Below are 19,613 nucleotides of genomic sequence, written 5' to 3'. Positions count from 1 at the left end.
AAGCCAAAAAAAAAAAAGACCAAGAAAATGCGACACTGGCACAAAAGAAATTCAGAACATGTCTTGCCAATGGAGAGTAGGAGGAAATAGTGATTGTCTTAGACACCTGATGGAATAAAACACCAATGATAATTGCTAAATTTGGTCAGTGTTTTTTCCCTACTTAAAGCCATTCGGCAATTGAAAATCAAGCAAAACAGAACATACATTTGCAGTTGTATAAAATGGAATTAAATTGGTTTAAGTAAAGGGCCAGATTGCTGTTAAATGAAATGGGATATCTAAAGTTAAATAATTCCAGCCTAATCCACTTGGTTGTAATAAAACATTTAAGCATACACATTATGGATATAAGGTCACCCACTGTTTTGAGTCTCCCAAAAAGAAGCTCACAGCTAAGTTATAAATTAATTTAAAAGGTTTTATAAAATTGTAAATGTTTTGCTGAGCCTTTAGAAATGCTTCCAAGGGAAATTACTAAGAATGCAATAAAAATATTTTTAACAGGCTTAAGCTGGCAATTTAAACTTTTCTAACATGAAAGATGATTAGTTTTCAAAATCGGCACAGCATCAGAATTTCTATAATATCTGAGTCTGCTTAAAGAAATAAAATAAATTTCTCAAGAATATTGTTGCTTTTCTTCTCCCTATTTTTCCCTTAGTAGAAAAAGAAGAATGATTTCAGGAAAGCAAAACCAAGGTCAACTTCTTCGAGATTTATTGCAAGCTAAATTCTGAATTATTATTAAAAGATATTTAGGTCTACTTTTTTTTCTTGGCTTTAAATCTGTCTCATTTACAAATTCAAAATACATAGTCAGTCAACTCTATTTAGATTTTGATTGCCGATTTTTTATAACCTTCCAAATGCAAGATTGATTAGTATGTTGTTGGAAACAAAGAATCCATCCTGCTACAGAACAGAAATATCAGTATATTTTAAAATTATGCATATATATGATAAATAATCTAATTAATAATAAATTGAAGTAGTTCAGATTTATTCTCCTTAATCCTCTCCCCAAAGTAGAAGTGCAAGGAGACTGAAATCAGTTCTGCTGAGGGGAAGGCCATTTAGAGAGAGTACATAGAATGCCAGAGACACAGAAGGAATTTTGAAAGAAGGGGTATTATTCACCAGTGGGAGTACATTGTGTTCCTTCTTACTAACTGCATCTCCTCAACTGGGAAAGGAGGAATTGAGTTATGAAACTGAAAAGCTGGGCCTTTTGTGGAGTGGATAATGTGGACATGGACTTTGGCCTCCCAGACATAACCCCTGTGCTGAATGAGCATCTGGGAGGAAGATTCCACTGGAATGTATAAATGCTGGCTCCCACGGATCATTTCCGTGGGTATCATGTTCGTAGCTGTACAGCTTGTTTACTTATTACTGTAATTATTACCACACCACATCCATTGACACCCGTGGTCAATTAATGCTTTTAACCTTGTCAGGAAAGGGTAAATAACATTGCACTGATAATAGTTTTTAATTCAATGACTAGAGTGGAAGGGTGGAAGGAAACCGGGGGAGTAATAAAAAATATTCTAAGATGGTTTCTACAAAGCAAAAAGAGAGTATTTGAAAATTGAATGAAATGCAGAATATCCACTGAAAACTGGGATCTGAATAGTTCATCATATTTAAAGTTTATTCTTCTAAATTTATCACATTTTCTATTTAAAAAAAAAACAACAACAGTGTGTTTAATTTAAACTTTATGTGAAGTCTCAGGGTGCCACTCAGGGGCAAAGTATTCATGAGCAAGGTGCTGTGTTGATCCCCAAAATAAGAGGAAAACATTCCTGTGACTAGAACGATTTCTCTTCATGAATGCCACCAGCTCCAATAGCAGCCCGGGTGCTTGTGCTCTGCTGTTCTGCTCATACTCACCCCTCTGTTACTTTCCTTCCTGGACATTACCTTGGTCAATCTGTATTATTTGATATTTTCTTGCTAAAATCTTCCTTTCTCTTTTTTTAAAAATCCACCAACATCAAAGCATTTTTACTCTTGTTGAACACTCTCATCAACAGCTGCTTGTTTCTCTTAGGTAACATCACCAATCCCCCTGGCCTAGAAATCCTTGGCAGGACATACTCTCTTCCCGTGATCTCCTATCCTATTTCCTGCAGTGTCTGATGGAAAACAGATCTTTAAGTTTATAATAGAATAGAGGTCAACATGAAAGGCTCTAGGATCCTGGCCTTTGATTTTTGCTTCTGGTCTTTGTTATGACAATAAATAGTTAGCTTAGCTATTATTTTCAATGTCATATAAAAACATTGGAACGACAGTCCTTTCTTTTTAATCGTAGATTAGAATTTCAAAGGATTTTCAAATACATAAGAGTACGTATCAGGAAAAAAAAACTAACAGTAACACAAAGTAATCAAAGTGAACTGTAACATTCCTAAATTCCTCAAATCTTCAAAACAACAGTCATTCTGTCCATGGTCCTGCCTCCTCCTTGTCTGGTTTGGTCCAGAATATGTCTTCAATCTAGGGAAACCCCTCCCCCTGGGCTCTGGGTTCTAGACACCGATGCTTCTTCCCAGGATATGATCTGAGGATTTTCTCCTTTTCTCTTCCATAAGGTCAAAGTACACTAGATCGCAGGTTTTAAACACACACCAGTTTCACCCACTTCAAAACAATGACCAATCTCGTCCTCTCTCCCGAGCACCCCACAGCTCCTGCCTGTCCACTCTTCTAAAGGCAGACCTTCCCAGTGCATGACCTACCCCCTCACTCCATGTCCCTGCCTTCCTCTCCCTCCCTAACCCACTCCAGCCTCCTTCTACCTCATGATGCTACCAAAATAGCTCTTGCAACTGTCACCAAATCCAAAGGCCACTTTTCAATATTCTTCAGCAGCAAAGAGAAGGGCCCATCTTCCTTCTTAAAACACTCCTCATGGATTTCAGGTCCTACATGAAGGAACAACCAATTACTACTCTCCTGGAGTGTCTGAGGACCTGCCTTCTAGGGTGGGATATCTGTTCTCTTCTCTTCCATTGTCCTCTCCTGAATTGGAAGAGTCCTAGGTTCTTTGACCCAAGCAGCTTTAGGATTTTGAGGTAAAGAGCTAAAAGGATAGGGAGGAAAATAATAAGGCACAAGATAAAGTAAGGGAATTATTTTGGAGGAAAGGAGTAGAACAGTGTTACTTGGACAGAAGGGAAGATGAAGAAAGAAGTAAATGCGATCCTTGTGGACAACATAGTTTTATCCTTGATATTAAAGCTCTTTTTCTTTTGCTCTGAGTGAAGTACAAACCCACTGAAGTGTTTTAAGAGCCATTGGTGACAGAAGAATCTGATGGAGATGAAGCAGGGTGAGAAAAATATTTTATTGAATGTGTAATAAACTGGATATCTGCACATCCTCAAAGTTGCTGTCACACCTGCAAGTAAAGAACAGACATATCTTAAAAAATTCTCAGTGGCTTGATTTTCTCTTTAGGTAAACTCATTCATTCCCATATTGACAAGTGTCAACCACAATGTCTATTACTTCTAAATATATATATCTTTTACCCAGACACCATACTTGCAGGATGCATTCAGATATTCGCTTCCAATTCAATGTTTCCATTTATATGCATAAATATTATTACCAAGGCCAAAACAAAACTTATGATTTTATTGTACATGTTCCTTCTTCCCATCAAGCATATTATCTTCCAGGGTGACCTGTCATCCTGAAGGTTGCTTCTGTTTGTTGGGTTTCTCCACAAGACTAGACTTATCCAAGGTCAACCATTAGGAGGAAACAGTTTATACCACTTTGACAGCTAGAATGTTTGTCATTACAAATAAGCAAACATCTAGCCAAAGAAGCTTAATAAGAAGAAATGTTATTGTGGATAACAAGAAGTAAAATGTAACAGTTTTAGGGACTCATCACTCAAAGTTATGATAATGTGATCAGTATATAGGTGGCTTCTGAACTTCAGCATTTGATAGTACATTCCTTCAAAGCTCAAGATGGGCGGGAGGGGGGGAAGGTATATCTCAGTGTTAGAGCACTTGCCTAGTATGTATCAAGACCCTGGGCTTAATGTTTGTTTTCTTTTTTAAAAAAAAAACAAAGGAAAGAATGAAAGAAAACTAGCTTAAGGTGGTTGATGCTGTTCCAAACATGGTGTGTCATCAGCATGATATTGTTCTAAAATTACAGACAATAAAGGAATGAGAAGGATGACAACATAGAGCACTCTATTCAAAAGAAATATTATATAACAATATTGTTAAGTGTATTTTCACAGATTCTGAAACAAGATTTCTTGAGTTCAAATCCCAGCCAGCTAGATATCAGGTGTGTCAGCTTGAAAAAATGATTTAAACTTTCTATGCTTTCATTTTCTTTTTGATAAGCATATAATAATAGTATTTTTCTATGGAGTCTTTCATGTCAATTAAATGGTTTAATACATTTATAAATCTTAGGGCAATATCTGGTAAGAGGTTAATGTATGTTTGCTATTGTATGATTAGTAAGTCACAAGCAATGCATAATTATAAAAAGGGAACTTTAAGTGAAATTTAAAATAAACTTTATATGCTTATAATTGTCTTCAAAATAGTTATAAAGCAAATTATAAAATATTTTCAAATTACACAACTCTCTACCTGCAAACTACATGATTGTTTTCAACTTAGAACTTATATAGCAAGAGTAATGAACTAATTTATCATGTTTTCTAGGTGCAAGATTAATGTTATTATTGTACTAGTAATTGACAGAAAAGGTGTAGATTTCATGTATTATACCATAAAAAAAACCCCACAAATGCCTAGAAATAAGTTAAATAGATATTTAATTCTCTTATGAAGAAATTTTCAAGACATTACTGAAAGGCTTAAAAGCAGACCTGAAAGTTAAAAAGTATATACTATATTCATGGACGGAGGATTCAATATCACAAAGATCTTCTGAAAATAATAATGTGAACCTCCTCTTTGATAAAGAAAACATTACATCAGAAATATTACTCTTCCTATAATAATCAAAGATTCCTTTAATCAGAGAATATGTTTGATGGGGAGAAGGAAGATGTGCCAAAAAATCATGAGTTCTGCTTGAGATTTGGTAATAATGTTTATATATTTAAAGGGAAATACTAAATAGTGTGTGGGTATCTGAGTTTATCAGGCAAAGACTCATATTTGATTAAAGCGAACCAAAATACCAGAACTAAAGTGAATATTTCATATAACCTTTAATATCTTTCTCTATTCTTTTTCACATATGAAACTTGCTTTGTATTTTTTGACATTGAATTTAAAGAGGTAAGGCCTCTTTTGCCAAATTGTTTTATTGTAATTCAATCCACATACAACCATTTAAATGTACTTATGTTTATTAGACTGTTAGTAGATATTTATAGGAATGTTAGTAGACATTGTTTGGTACACTTATTTGAAATCACTTTTCTATGTAAAGTTACATAAAACTTACCTAACTTTAAAACTTATTTTGTTTTTGTACCCAAATTATTTGTACATAAATACTATAAAAAAAACTATAGTGACTTTTATACTATTTGATATGCAACTCAATGTGTTGTCTCCTTTAATCATTATTTAGAAATAAAATTGCTATATTTCCCAAAGTCAAAATAAATTACAGAGATTATTTTTCTACATTAGCAATTGCCTAAAAAGTATTCTATATTCTGTACAAGTGCTATAAAAATTTCTAAAAGAGGTTAAGAAATTTGACAAATGTAGTTATATTGGAAAAGGAAACAATCGCCAAGAAAAACCAGAAAATTAATAGTTAACAACCTTCCCAACCCACTACCACTGGTCATCAGAGAAATATTTCCATAATAATATTTATGATATAATAATAATGATATTGGTTCATGGAGATAACAATAAATATGAGGGAAAAAAAACCAAAATCAGTCAAACACATTCATACGTATGAAAACTGCAAATGTGATTTTTAAAAAAATGTATTTATATCAAGTCAGAGGAAGAAGTACACACTTGGCAAAATGGTGTTAGGAGAGATGGATGAATGACAGAGATATGCACGTGTAATTACATATCTAATTCACTCTGCCCACAAATGCGGTACAGCCAATAATGGAGAAGAGAAATCCAAACTTTTAAAAAGCATATTTTACAAATATACATTTTCAGAACATACTCAGGACCACATGGGCCTTATAGAAGATGTTCCAGACTCAAACTATAGCACAAGATTATGTAGTTAGTAATATTTTGGAATATGAGTAGGATTTTTGAATTGTGGTAGAGTATGCATAATAAAAAATTTACCACTAAGAAAAAAAAAAGAAAGAAATAGGTAAAAAACAATGGGTAATTTGTCTGCATGGAAACTAACTCACAGTCAACAAATATACAATAATTTTAAAACAATACCATAGAATGGGAAATGCATTTTAACTACACAGAGACAAAGAAGGATCGGCACAAATCCAAAAGTAAATAATTCACTACAAAATTGGTAAAAGCACATGACAATCAATGAATTAAAGAGAAAAGATGAGCATTCCAGAAAATGCAAGTCAAACAACAATGAAATCTAACAGATACCTATCAGAGTGTCATGTGTCAAAAAGGTCTAACAAGGTGAAGTTCTCACAGGAATTTGCAGATGCAGAGAATTTCACTCCCTGCTGATGAGGTGTAAAATGATGTGATCATTTTGGAGAATCCTTCAAGTTGACCAGTGGTTTCTCTTTTACCTATTTGCTCTACAGAAACTCTCAGGTGTGATTCCAGGAACACTCACTGCTGTCTTTTTTGAAGTTTTTTGTTTTCCTTTTCCTTTTTATTCTGAAATAATTATAGATTCAAAGCAAGTTGCAAAGATAGTACAGAGAAATTCCCTTTAGCATCCACACAGTTTCACCAAATGGCCACATTTTACAAACTATGGGACAAGGTCAAAACCGAAAATTTGCAATGGTGTCTTGCATGTTACTTTTATGCTATTTTATCACATGTGTAAACTTATGTGACCATCACTGTAGTGAAGACAGAGGGATGCCCGCCCTCACAAAGACCTCCCTGTGCCACCTCAAACTCATACCCACTGCTTGCCCTGCCTGCTGTCTCTCATATCTGGCAATCTGTATCCTATTTTCCATGTTATATAGATAATATTATGTGAATAAAGTCATATAGTGAGTGATATTTTTACATTGTTTATTTTCCATGCAGCACAAAAATCCTTGAGGTCCATTGAAGGTGTCTCAATGCTGAAAGTTTCCCTCTTCCTGCTACACTGTGTTCTGTAGCATGCAGGACTACAGTTTGCCCAACCCTTTGCCTATTGAGGACCAGTGGTTATTTCCATGGTTAAGCTATTACAAATAGAGCTGTGAGGTACAGATTTTATGTGGATATAAATTTGGGTTTATAGTAAGTATATATTTAGTTCATGTTCTTTTTGTAAACTGCTAAACTATTTTCCAGAAGATTTGTAAGATTCATGAAGAAATTTTTCTACATAGTACTAAAGCAAAACTCATATGTTATCACAAAAATCACTGTAGGGTTGTTTAATAGCAAAAGTTTAAGCAATCTGAATATCCATCACGAAAAGAATAGATATGTCTGTGTGCATATTTACACACACACACACACACACACACACACACACACACACATATATACATAGTTCATACAAAGGAATATTACAAATGTCTGAATAAATGAGCTAGAGGTGCATGGTTAACATTATAAACCATAATTTTGAATACAAAAACCAAGTATCAACTTGTTGTTTATCATATGTTTCTCTATAGGTGAACAATATAACAACACTGCTATGACCTCTTGTACTAATTGTAGAAAATATATTTATTTTTATGTGGTGCTGAGGTTCAAACTCAGAGCCTCAGATGTGCAAGGCAAGCGCTCTACCACTGAGCTATAGGCCCAGCTGAAAATGATAAACATTTGATTCAAAATAATGATTTTCAGTGGAGATGGAAGGAATTTAGAGTGGAAATTCAGTTGGGGAATTTAACTATATATGTAATATTTTATTTCTTAAAATACTTTAAAGACAATGTAAAAGTATCAGTATTTGGTAGCCGTTATTCTCTGTCATTTCCTATATATTTTATTTGCCATATTTCATAATCAAAAATAAAGTGAGAAACACCCTAAGTGCTTAAAATATACTTTATTTATTTGAATTTAATTCATCAATACAAATGGATTACTATTTACCAAGACCAGAAACAAATAGATGGATTAAATCAATGTAATTTGTGCATATGAGTTTTTTTTTTTTTAGAGAGAGAGAAAGAGAGAATTTTTTAATATTTATTTTTTTAATTTTCGGTGGACACAACATCTTTATTTTATTTGTATGTGGTGCTGAGGATCAAACCCAGCGCCCCGGCATGCCAGGCGAGTGCACTAATGCTTGAGCCACATCCCCAGCCTGCACAGGAGTTTTTAAGACTTTAAAATTATGCATGTTTTTAAGTATTTAAATATTCTTCTTAGGAAACCATTTGTACAAGCCTAGCTATTAACCCTCTTTACAAAAATAATAAAAATCAGAGTAACAAACTGAAATAATGATGGCACATAAGAGAAAGTACATAAGAAACTTCAATAAATTTTTTAAAAGGGAGAGTTTGCTGAGGTGTTTACCCATAAGCCAGAGTGAGAGACAGCTGGAATTCCTGTGCTGGGGCTGTTAGCTAGCAAGAAGGTGCAGACAGACCTGCAGGATGCCAAAGGGGCATCCAGCTTAAGGAAAGCCAGTACTTACTCAGAGCAGTACAGGTGAGAAACAAGGCTGAAAGCAGCAAACTGATGCTGATCCCAAGCAGGGAAAGTTCAGGCTTTTGTACAGAATTGGAATAATATGTCTGAGGTGAACCAAGAAATACAGAAGTTCCAAGATAACTACAGATCTCAGTCCACCCCCTCAAAAGTAACCCCTCTCAACTGCAGAGCCGCACCTGCACACCAGGGCGCTCTAAGGTGAGACTTTCTCTTACCTGTTTTCAAATATAAAGGAACACTCAAGGATCACCTGGCCCCTAAAGGAAAGTCTACAACATAAAACAACAAAGATAAACAGGCACTTTGCCCTCAAGCAAAGACAGACTCAGAGTAAATGGTAGGCTAGCAAGAATCTTCAGCAAAATTCGAGACAATTTTATGCTCATAAAGGAGGAACAGCGTGCCAGGAGCAGGAAATGTTCTGAGAGCCTAAAAATAAGGTATTGAAAATCTGCCTGTGAACTGGTTAGAAAATAAAATCAAAGAATTTTCCCCAAAGAAATAGAAAGAAGCAGCTTGCATACATGATTGTGACTCAAAGTCTTTCCAGAAAGGCAAGGTGAGGAAGCAGACAGTGTTCTTGGTGGAGAGGGGCTGGTGGCCCAGGAAGTACCGTCATGTCCTAAACCAGGCTTGTGCCATGCTGTGACCATAGCTGTGTCTCATCTGCTTGGTCTTGCTTGATTCCCACTCGTTGGTGGAGCCTGGTTCTCCAGCTTCTGACAATTATTTGGTGACAGATAGAGTTGGCACATCTGCCCGCCCAGTAGGTACACCAGTAAATTATTGCGCAGAAGTGAATTATAATGTCTTAGAAATACTTTAATGGCCAAAACTTGCCACATATTACTATTCTACTTTCCCAAAAGCTCCATTTTAAAATATCTAGCATGCAAATGGGAAAAGGCTACTTTCTCTTTCATAGCAAGAATTCGGTACTTTTTGTTAATTTCTCTTGTTAATTTCTGCCCAACACATGATTCTCCCAAAGTAGGAAAGGAATATGAATAACGGGTAATCGACAACTACAGAACACAACCTCACTCCACCAAATACTGTATAGTTCAATACATGCTTCTTATCAAATGAGTGAATATTAAAAATAACAAAAAAATGAAAACTTGGTTATAGACAAATAAATATGATTCCATTTAAATTTTCTTAAATTTAAGAGTTATTCAAAACTTTTGTTGACTATATGGTAAGCTTTGAGTTTTTTAGTGTCTTCAATTGAAATGTAGAAAACACATAGAACTGATTATATATATATATATGTTAGTATAGATGCACATATATGCATATGAATGTGCATCATATAATGAAATCACATAAACTAGTAGAAAGTGCATAGGCCAGGGCTATAGAATACTTTGTGACATTAGTTCTTGGGGTTTTCCTCATCTTTAAAATGCAAAGTTTCAAATGACATAAAATATTTACTTTAGACTTCAATAGTTTATGATTCCTAGTGAGTGAGTGAATGAGTATGTGTTATATGTTTATAAAGTATGGATGGAGGAACTATCCAAATCCAAAACTCCCTTCGAATTCATAATAGACTTTATTTGGTTTTTATCTACTCAGATTTTTTTTTTTTTTTTTTTGCTATTGCATCCTCTGTCCTTCAGTACTGATTTTTCTTTGCTCCACACAACTGGTTCTTTTGAGATTCAATAATACCACATACCAGTGTGCAGGAGACTCGAGCCTAGCTATAATGCACTATCATTCCTAGCTATTGGGCTTGGTCCAGGAGGAAGACATGTTACCTGAGCAGGTTATCCGAACCTTTTCTAGCATTATTTGTATTAAAGTCAGGAGGAGGATCACACTTCCCTCTGAAACTGCTAAATGCACTATGACCTCATCTGCACTCTGGACTCCTGTGATATGGGGGAAACTTTCTGAACCAAACAGAGAATGTGGCCATGATCCAAAGGCTAAAGGAAAGAAGAGGGGTCCTGATTACATTGTCAGAGTCTAGCCCTTCCCTCTCAGTTAGGTGCACCAGTATTTCCTCTTTGGGGCTTAAGCTAGATTAAAATGGATTTCATTTGCTTATAGAGAATGGCACTTTCTAGCCCTATATCTCATGGTGCAAGCTGATTGTAAATTATAATTTAGTTTAATAGCCTCTAATTGACATGGTAGTTGAGTTCTTAATCAGTGTATGGGTCTTGACACTTCCCTTGGAACAGCAGTTCTAGCTGACAGGATCAAGTAGGAGTTGAACACTTGCAATTAAACCCATAAAAAATAGTTCACTGGCATTATCTCTGAACACGTGAAATTACATATTAATCAACTACTATTTTACTTGCACTTAGTAGGTGTTCAATGAAGATTTGCAACCCTGGTAAGAAATTTTTAAGATAATATAAAAAAGAAGATAGTCTCTTCTCCAATAGCTATTTAAATAGAATTTTATCACTAGTTTTTATCTTAGTTTGAAACTTTACTATTTGAGTTTGACAATAGGGAAAACTGATGTTTTCTCTGGACCTTTAAAACCAAAGATGCTACCCAAATTCTTCATCATTTCAGAATTTGTCAGTGTATGTGTCTGGCTTGAGGATAGAATGTGTAACTCCCTGTCCACAATAATTTTGTTTTCCTATTTCATTAATATTCACTTTTTAGAAATTGTTTAGACTCTTGTAGCATAGTGTTATAAAGTTTGAGTAATATACAAAATATACTCAATCCTATTATAATGTCATATCTATATTTATATAATCATATAATAAATATATTGGACATAAAGAGATGAGGAGATAACAAAATAACATTGAAATTGAGGACTTTGAAATATCATATTTTAAAACATATAGAACACATTCTATGAACTTGTTCTTCACAAACTGATTATCCTATCCCTACCCCAATGAATATCTGACACCTCAAAGAAGATATCCTGTGACAAAAATTCGATTGCAATCAGAAATTACTCATTTTTCTCATGAATCTAATGTTGACTGACTCTTCCTCTGATTTGGACTATCACAGTCCCAGTGGGTTGGTAAAAAATGTGAATTCTATAGGAGAATTTTAGAGAGTCTGCTCAGGGCCATTCTGTACGAAGGGAAGTACAGAATCTCTTCTGTATCTCTCCCATTTCCCAGGGGCATTTCATTCCACCCCCATGGATTCCTCTGCCTCTCTTCAGCCAGCTAATCCTGAGCTGGAGCTTAGTGCTAAAGTCTTGTGTCACTTCCAACTTCCAGTACCCATATTTATGTTCCTTGATTAAAACAAGCTGCTTCTTTTAGGTTCCACTAGGGCCAAAGAAATTTCCTTGGACAGAATTATAAGGTCCACACATCTCTTTTTACATCTCCTCTGTTCACTCAGCGTTGCCATATTTTGTATGACCATGTAATGCTCTTGCCTCTGTTAGTCACTAATAGTATATAAACAGCTTACAGTCACCCTTCCACTGGATATTGTCATTTTAGAAGGAATGTCTTCCCATGATTCAAAGAAATGGATATCTAACCCCAGGGCTTGAAGCCCCACCACAGGGAGACTTCATGCTTGTTAGAGGAATATTTGGGGAACATGGAAAAAAAAAAAGAGTAATGTAAGTTTATCTGAGCTTATCCAACTGTAATCAGATGTGGATTTTCCATCAATGACAATCCATTGCCAAACTGAAAATCTTGATTGAGCATTTCATTAATCTCCCAGCCTCCTAACATTCCCATCATGGTTATTGTCATTTTATAAGCTGGGATTTGGATTTGTTTTGGACTTTTCTCCCCCTTTTGGAGGGGCTGGGGGGTTGTCTTAGTGCATAGGAGAAAAGTTCCTGGCTCCAGCCGGCAAGCCCAGCGTGCAGAACTGCTTCTGAGACTGGGGGGAGAAAGTGCTGGTAGGTATTTCAGGCCATAGCTCTCCCAAAGATCTCCCCACATGGCTTGCTTAGCTTTTACTTTCATTTTGTATTAAACAAAAAGTCATTTGAGGGCTATTTAATGCTCTGGTTTGTGTTTTCCAATACCAGATAAAAGTTAAACAGATGAACCATTTGGGGGGTAAGGATTGGGAAATCCACGGCTGCTAAAATGCTTTAAAGTTCCAAAATGGTTTTGTTTTTTTAAACCCATTTTCCATGTTCCAGCAGCTGTGGGTTTTCCCAGGGCTCCCCCTGTGGCTCAAAAGGGAGCTGCTTAATGCTTAACAGATGAGCCAATTGAGTTTTTAAATGCAAAATTAAACTTAAAGTGTACAAAGAGCACAAGGGAATCCACAGCCAAGAATAGACTGGAAGAGAATGAGCAGAGAGCTGGGCTTGGAGACACAGTCTCCTCTACTGCAAGGAGGAGCTCTGGGCACAGGGTCTGGGCACATAGATCTTTTGATCATTCCTGCAGTTAAACTCCTCATTGCCAAAAGTTTTTCCCTAACTAGTGGTTTTAGACTTATTTATGTGTCCATTTTTCTTTAAGAATAAGGGGGAAGGGGAAGCGGATGGGCTCTTAGAAAATCTTAGAAAATCAGAATACATGTGTAGGGACCACCATTAGTATGTTCTCTCTCGGTAATGGAGAGAGTCACATTTCCCCCCTGGGTTCCTAGGTGTCTGACTTCCTGTGCCCAAGACACTCTTGGCTGATCTAGGTTCTCAGAACATCTGCTTTAAAGATGAGGAGTTAGGTTGAATGTCAGCTTTGATTGGGACACTCTTTAAAGCACTGGATAAACTGCTTATTCATACATCTCAATATCTAAACAAGAGGAATCATTGGATTTGGGTGCTTAAAAATAAGATCTAGAAAAAAGTTTTGTCCAATTTTGTCGAAAGTTCTGAATCAAAATAAGCTAAGCTAATAAGCCAAGCTAATATTTCTCAAAAGAAAAGTTTCCCTTTTAATTGCATAAATGTGTTTATTTAAGAGGTGCCCCCATACCATCAAGCCTAAAATATAATAAATGCATTTTTTTTTTTTGAAAATGAAATTAATGGTCATATTCTAAATCATGAAAATCTGTTTGGGAGTAGATCTTTTGATTTAAACAAGTTTCACATGACAATTTGTATGTCAGCTTTTCAGGTTGGGGTACAACCCAAAAAGTATCATCAGACTCACACAAACTCCCAAATTTCTGTACACTACATACTGGTAACATCAAATGTTTAGTGTTTTGGGAGTGTACAATCCTTGCCTATCACACTTGAGGAACATTAGAATACATGACATGGTGTTACAAAAGTACGATTTCATTGGAAAACTTCTGTCTTCCAGATGTGGCATTTATTTCCAGCTTTTAAGTTGGAAAACACTAAAAATTCTTTAATAGCTTACTTTGGGAGAAATCATTTCAAGGGCTAGTAACCAAAAAATGCCATTAATAGGCCAGCAAAAAATATTTCATTAGAGTACCAAGAATAGGTTGCTAGAAAGCTTTAGGTTCACATTTGACATGTTATTAAGTCCAGCAATAACTAGTGAAAGCCTAAGTTTAAGTGAGGTTAAAAAGGTACACACTTATATACATACATGCACGTACCTTTCTAAAGTTACCTATTCAATGACAAATCCCATTTTTCAGGCATTTTTACCTTTTTTCAAATTCTCCAAATCAATCCTATTTTAATGTTGGAAAACTAACATGACCCAGTTGCAGCCCTCTTACCCCCATCCCCCACAAGATAAACAAACAACCTTCCCATATAAATCAATAAACTAACACAGATACTATTATTTGGAATTCTCTACCTACATTCTGATACTTGCCAACACTTAATTGTTTAATGGAACAATTATTTTACCTTAATTATTTAAACTATTGATTTATAAATAGCAACTTGTAAAAACTGGGTTGGGGATGGATGCATATTCCTAGTCTGACTGTGTGACTGTGTATTCGAGATTTGTACCTCTTCGATAGTTGAATCCACTTGAGTCATTGACTAGATCCTGTATTGTCAGTTTGCCTGAAGGAAAGATGCTGATGAGGTTGAGCTCCTGTGGAAGCAATCATATGGTTAATTGCTTTAGTGTGAACCTAGCCATCGTGATTAAAGCCCGAGACTGTTTAGGTAGAGCAGAGCTCCAGAGCTTCCAGGCACTCCTGGGCAGATCTAGTACTCTCCAGGCCTTGAGAAAACACACTGAGGCATGAGCAGATCTCCCTGAGGAGTTGCAGTGTCTGGGGGATCATTCAATCATTAGATCATATTCAAAGAAACTGGGTTAATTTGAATATGAAATCATTGGATCACATATTCATATATATGCAACCTCTTTGAAAGGGCGATCATCAGAATGCAGATTTGAATAAACAAGAACATATTCAAATCCCGTTATGTGCTTGAGTTTAATGTTAATCGGTGCTCAGTCCCAAAGGATTGTATACCTGTCATCTAATGCTGCCTGGGTACTGCTACTGGTATGCTTTTCAAGGACATAAATTAAAAAGACAATCTGCTCCACTTTTGAATAAAATGCTATGACTTTTCTTAATTCCAAATTCTGTTATTACTCATACAATTTGCTGAGCAATATATTGACCACTTTTAAAAATATACTCATAGGTCAATGCACATGTGTATGGGAATATATACATATATGAAATTGAACACACAAAGCTTCCGAAACTTTAATCTTTTTAAAAATAAAATTACATAGAAAAAAAAGTAAATATGTTTCTTCTCCAGTGAAATGTTGGCTTTAGAGCTCATTCAATTGTGACAAGGAGATTCTAAATCATTAATCAAGTAGAGCACTATCCTTAAAAAAAAAAAAAAAATTACCCAACATACTTTTGGGACTTTCACAAGTAGAGGCTACCATGCATTGATGCATAAAGAAACAGCTATCCATGTTCCAGTAATTCAAATCCAACATCATTTTGACGAGATTTTTAATATACTCATGGGAGCAACACAGGAGTAATTGATGACGAGCTCAAATTACTTGCATGTTATTTATCTTAACATCTATTCCATAATCTATTATTACATTATAGGCAATAATATCATTCTGTCAGTCATACAAACAGTGGAATTTTATTAATTTAATTATATTTATTGTTCCTCAATAAGCCCTTAAAAATTGACCCCTGTATATATAAAGCATTTTAGAAAGCTTACTTCCTTAGAAACCGATGCAGTTATAAGATTTGCCATTCTAAGTAATGTTAACAGAAAGGGGTTCCTATTATGGCATTTTTGCATTGTCCACCAAGAGTTTGCCTTCATTTTCAGAGAGGATCTCAGAATAAACAGCAGAGGCATCACATACGAAGCTGGAAGCCTAGAAGCCACATTGGGCACATACATTTTCTTCGGGAAAATACTAACACAAAGCATACGACCTCGAGTGCCTCATTTCAGAAATGGAATCTATGAATCTCTTTTCAGACCTGGTTGACTTAGTAATTCTTAGCACTGTCAAAATTTGCTCATAAAAAAGGTTACAAATTAAAATGCAGTGCAAAGCAATAGAAAAACAACCTCCATTCCCTAATGCCAAAATCAAATATGCAAATATTAAAATGAGGGGGCTCTGCTTCTTTCCCCCTCATACAACTGATTAAATTGTCACTGCTGGAGATTACATGGGGTTTTATTCCCTTTACAGCCATATTCAATTGGACAGACAGAAAAATATATTGCCACAGACGAGACCCACCACCTGGGTACACTGTGCTTCCAGTTGCCTGCAGAGGTCTTGTCCAAAACTTTGCAGCTACCCCTTTAAAAAAGGAAAAGTATTAGATGTGATCATTCATGACAAAGTAGATGGTCTCTAAAGTCCTTTCCAACTTGGATATTCCGGTAAGACAAAAGCCCCTCCTCCACTACTAGATATTAGTCTACGATTGACTTCCTATGTAACACTCCTTTTTATATGTATCTCAAAAAACATTTCATTCCTGGTGCATGAGACTTTCATTTAAAAATAAAGAGATCTATCATCTAACTTCCTCCTAGCTCAGAGGCTCTTTTCTTTCTGTGTTTGCACTTTATTTGTAGCTGATTGGTGAATTTATCTCCTGGCTTATCAGTTTTTTTACAGAAAACACACACCCCACCCTCCTTTGCTCGGTTGGATAGATTTGATTTTTCCAAAAATTGGATATAGAAACGGATGAATTACCTTCGCCTGTCTCACGCCGTGCCGAGGTTCTGAAATGGTTTTCACTGTCTGCCTCCTGTCACAGAAGTTAGTGCTCAGTGACGATGTCGCTCGCCTGTGTCACTCTGCACTGCAGCCTGAGCAGAGAGCTGCCTCCAGCTGCAGGCGAGGGGCCTCAGCGTTAAGGACGCACGGAACCAGATGGTTCCTGAGACCTTTTCTATTTCAAAGAGATGGAGCTATGAGCAGAGGGATTTGTAACAGCTAGGGGAGGTGGAGAATGGTGGGTTTTAGAATTGGAGCAATCGGGAAAAATAACAACAACAACAACAAATAGTAAACAGCAGCTGCTTCATTTCAATGAGGAGTGAATATTCAGCAAAGAGTCTCCGTGCCTTAAGATTTGAAGGGGACATGCACGTGTTACTCTGCTATAGAGAGAGAAGGCATTGATCCCCCCAAAGGATGTTTAGTGACTCCGGTGTGTGGCTGGGGCTCTTTTTGTTGTTCTCAGCAAAATGATGCTTGTGATTGTTTGACTAGATGGGCTATCTACCATATCTGTTGACATAACCGCAGTGTGAACATTTACCTTCTCTGATTGGGTAGAGGAGGAAACAATCCAATTTCTCATTTCTATTATCCAGATGGGGAAGTTAAAAAGAAAGGACAGCACGTGGTCTATCCATGCCAAAACCCCCAAGTTCTTTGCCTTTGGAAACAGACACATATATTATACAGACACATATATTATACTTAAATAAAGCACCCCTTTTCAACCTGAGAATTTTAGAAATCACTGCTTTCAAATGTGTGTGCCCTTTTCTCTATTCAAATATCCTTTTGCTGTCAGAATTGAAAGCACAGTTGTGTGTGTTCTACTGGATTGAACAAATGTATGCTCCAACCCTTTATTGTCTGTTTGGGTTTGCTTTTGTCTGTCTTTCCCATGTTTCTTTGTTTTCCTTTTGTCTTCTTCTCAAGACTTCCCAGGGTTTTTGTTTTACCATATTGTTCTTTTTTTTTTTGTATTGTTCTACGGCTCTAAGACAATTTAATCTAATTTGCTTGGTCTTATTTCATTTCTCCCATAGTTTTCATAATGTTGCTTTTATTTTTTTTCATCCTTTGCTGGGGCACTTTGTTTATTTATGAAAACACAATTCCAAAAGTTGAAATAGTACTACATGGACACATTTTTTTCAGCTGGGTGCCCTTATCTTTAATTATTTGGACTTTTTGACTTGTTGACTCCTTTTCCCAGTCCTGACCATTTTTAATTATTGTTTTGTCTATTGTATTACTTTTTTCCATTTCTAAAGGCTTTCTTTTGCATTCTTCCCCTGACATCCTGATTTTGGGACATCTGATCATCATTACAATGTGACCACCATTTATTCAACCTTTAGAATAAGTACTGGGTTCAATGTTTCCTGTATATTTTATTAAACTCCTGTTGTAGTCGTGAAAGGTAGACATTCTCATTCTTGTTTGACACAGGGGAGGGCAGGGGCCCAATGATTAAGGTACTGCCTTTAGGCTACACAATAACTGTGATAGTGAGGATTTGTTCCCAGAGCCATCTGGTACCAAATCATCTCCTCTTTCAACCAGACCACATGAAGGCCAGAAATCAAAATTTTTAGGATTTTTAGGTTTTGAAATTTGTTTTGAACTGAGGGTGTAGTTCAGTGGTAGAGTGCTTGCCTAGCATGTTTTGGGTCCTGGGTTTGATCCACAGCGTTGGAAACAGAGAGAGAGAGAGACAGAGACAGAGAGAGAGAGAGAGAGAGACAGAGAGAGAGAGAGAGAGAGAGAGAGGGGTAGGATTGTTATACATAGGGGGAAAATATGCTCTCTTGCTGAACTTCATAAATACACACTCATTATTACCATGCACTTGTACTTGAAATGACTAAATAGGAATGAATTTTAAATCTTCCTTTGATCATAGATACAAGAGTTAGTTTTATTTGTGATTTAAGAAGACATTGTAAAGTCAATTTTATTTTCAATAAAATTTGAGGCTGAGTCGGCCAATCAGTCTTCGCATACAGGCCAATCTGTGAATAAGGTTACAAATGTAAACAAACTATAAGAGCAATTTCCAACTAGTATAAAAACAAGAAATGGCCACTCCAGAATTCTGAAGAGACTGTGCTTTCTGCAAACCTCAAAGCATTATGTCAGCCTTCCCAGGAATGACATCAGTGAGGAGATATGTTTTTACAGTTGTCAAAGTTGGGATCAGACATCTAATCCCAGTCTGCTTGCAGCTGCTTTTCCTTATCCATCCCTCCCTGTATGAATTTGCCTTCTGGGAGAGTAAGAAAATTATGTGTCCCCTATGTTCTTGCTCAGATCTAGAAGCTCTCATACTTCTTGCCATGATAATGACAAGCAGGTGTCATTCTCTAAACAGGTTGCTTTGCAAATTCTGTCTACTCAGAGTTCATTCATTATCACCTTTGCCATCTATTCTTGTGGTGACATTACACACACATGTACAACCATTTAGTTTTAAGAAGCACTTCTGCTTGATAGACTATTAGAAGGTTCTAAAATGGCTGCAGCTATTTCCATAAAAATGTGGTATTTCTAGACTTAGGACAAGAGCTTAACCAAATTATCTTGGATGAATTGCAGCCCTGAAAGCTGTACTTGTAGTAGGCTGCAATTGATGCTCATGTATAGTCTTCCCCTAAGGAACTGCAGAAGGACAAAATTCGCCTCT

General features: G+C 36.1%; 1 long non-coding RNA gene across 3 annotated transcripts; it reads right to left on the bottom strand.

The window, feature by feature from the left end:
• Window positions 1–3,339: 3,339 nt before the first annotated feature.
• LOC110598178 (uncharacterized) lies at window positions 3,340–17,452 on the bottom strand. 3 transcript variants are annotated; one of them, XR_002484024.3, is made up of 4 exons: window positions 16,901–17,452; window positions 16,433–16,495; window positions 14,677–14,764; window positions 3,340–9,550 (listed from the first exon to the last, which is right to left on the bottom strand). It is a non-coding gene; the product is annotated as an uncharacterized LOC110598178 (long non-coding RNA). The 3 variants fall into 3 exon arrangements; XR_002484023.3 differs by having other exon boundaries at window positions 16,436–16,495; window positions 16,901–17,444; XR_013436564.1 differs by lacking the exon at window positions 16,433–16,495 and having other exon boundaries at window positions 16,901–17,304.
• Between the last annotated feature and the right edge of the window lie 2,161 nt (window positions 17,453–19,613).

Source organism: Ictidomys tridecemlineatus, chromosome 3, assembly GCF_052094955.1.
Source record: "Ictidomys tridecemlineatus isolate mIctTri1 chromosome 3, mIctTri1.hap1, whole genome shotgun sequence".
NCBI lineage: Eukaryota > Metazoa > Chordata > Mammalia > Rodentia > Sciuridae > Ictidomys > Ictidomys tridecemlineatus.
This window is presented reverse-complemented; position numbering and strand designations above follow the sequence as displayed.